Below are 2150 nucleotides of genomic sequence, written 5' to 3'. Positions count from 1 at the left end.
CACACACACACACACACACACACACACACACACACACACACACACACACACACACAGAGGTGCTCAGTCTCCCAGAGTTGGAATTGAAAGCAGTTGTGGGCTACCTGATGTGGGAGCTGGAAACTTAACTAGGATGTTCTAGAAGAGCAGCAGTGTTCTTAAACACATTGTGACGTCATCTCCAGCCCCCAAATCATTCTATACACATTTTCTAAATACTTGTTCATTGTCTTTTGTGCCTGTAAGCTGAACATTTCCTAGACAGAACCAACAGAGACTATAACGGGAAGATAAAGCTCTCTGCCTAGTGCCTTACTGTACTCAGGGAGTGATGGTTTGGGAAGGAGGGTCTTGGAGGGGTTTGCAGTTGCTGGTCTGACACTGACTTAGAAGTGAGCCTAGAAATCCAGCAGTTGTTGGTCTTGCAAAAGGCTTTGCTTGGTGCCTGCATGTGAAGGTAATGGCAAGGTAATGATCCACCTGGGTATTAAGGGAAGGTAACTGCTTTCTAAGAGCTGTGTTCTTAGCTCAGGAGGAAAGCCTGGGCACCGCAGCAGTGTCACTGAGAACATCCTTCAAGACTACCAACACAACTTGAAAACCACATCTACTACAAGTCTATACAGAAAACAAATCCATATTAATATAATTTAACACCACTCAGTTTAGTTTCCCTCCTACTCCATAAAAATCACGATATTAAATGCTTACTCCATGCAACAGAGAAGCCACTGCCCCACTTGGCCTCACCTTGCCTGACCTAGCACTAAATCAGCAGGAGCCTGCTTTGCTACAGACACGGCTCAGGCTTTCTAAAGGATTCCCAGAGCTCTTCCTAGAGCTCGCTGAGAACAGGCACAACAGGAAAGAGACACAGGGAACAGGCAGGCTGGAGAAAAGCTGGGCGCCCAGGTGTATTGTTCTGACCACAGAAACAAAGACATTTCATCAGGAGAACATAGCTAAGCAAGAGAAGCAAGTCAGTGCATCACAACTGCTGTAGCAGGAAGAACACACACTTCCAGGGTTCCTTGTGTGGAACTGTTGCCCTGGTGTCATCCTGGTGAGCAATGCCGGCTCATCACAGAGAAGACTCCCTCCCAGAGTCGAGGCCTCAGGTTTAGTACACTCTTCTACAGGTGAGGGCCTTGGTGAGCGCTCCTGGATGACTGTGGATGGGATTTGCAAACAGACAAGTGGTCTTTCACTGACACTACATGCAGTAGTACCTTTTTCAGCCTGCCTTAAAATATGGGGCCATTCACACTAGTAGGCATAATTTTCATTCATAACTATTTATTACATAGAGTTCAAGCTAACTGTAGCATTTAAACAAACACAAATGTCATGAGTATCATAAGAAGTGAATGTTAGCTAGATGCTGTATAACTGGAAGCAAACTTTATTATCATTGAAAATAGACTCTTCGCTCATACACTACATCCCAACCAGTTTCCCCTCCCTCCACTTCTTTTTTTTTTGTTTTTTCAAGACAGGGTTTCTCTGTATAGCCCTGGCTGTCCTGGAACTCACTTTGTAGACCAGGCTAGCCTCGAACTCGGAAATCCGCCTGCCTCTGCCTCCCGAGTACTGTGATTAAAGGTGTGCGCCACCACACCCGGCTCCTCCCTCCACTTCTTCTAGCTCCTACTACCTCCCCTCTGCTCTAGATCCATTCCCAGGGCTTCTCTTGAGAAAGGAGCAGGCCTCCGAGAGAGGACAGCCAAACAGGGCAAAACAAGATCGAGTGAGACAAGGTCAAAGCCCTTAGACTGGGGCTGGACAAGGCGATTCAGTAGGGGGAAGAGTCCCAAGAGTCTACAAAGGGGTCTTAGGACCCTACTCCCAAGACTAGGGGTCCAAGCTAACAGCCATCCACACACATAGATGACCTGTGCAGACCCATGCAGGCCCTGGGCTTACCATCTCAGTCTTTATGAGAAGCAAGCTGTCTGAGTAAATTCAAATGTCATTTAATATAAAAGCTGTGAGAAAACTGCCATCTGAAAATATTCTAGTCAACAATGACAGATATCATCACAATTAAAAATGAGAGAAAGGAGCCGGGCGTGGTGGCACACGCCTTTAATCCCAGCACTCAGGAGGCAGAGGCAGGCAGATTTCTGAGTTTGAGGCCAGCCTGGTCTACA

The 2150-nt window shown here is 46.9% G+C and overlaps 1 protein-coding gene across 3 annotated transcripts in view; it reads right to left on the bottom strand.

Annotated features, from left to right (window-relative positions):
• Cluap1 (clusterin associated protein 1) overlaps positions 1-2150 on the bottom strand; it is a 33001-nt gene that overhangs the window by 8591 nt on the left and 22260 nt on the right. The gene's annotated exons all lie outside the window — the stretch shown is intronic.

Source organism: Mus pahari, chromosome 12 (assembly GCF_900095145.1).
Source record: "Mus pahari chromosome 12, PAHARI_EIJ_v1.1, whole genome shotgun sequence".
Taxonomy (NCBI): domain Eukaryota; kingdom Metazoa; phylum Chordata; class Mammalia; order Rodentia; family Muridae; genus Mus; species Mus pahari.
The sequence above is the reverse complement of the archived record's forward strand: the minus strand, read 5'-3'. Positions and strand labels throughout refer to the sequence as shown.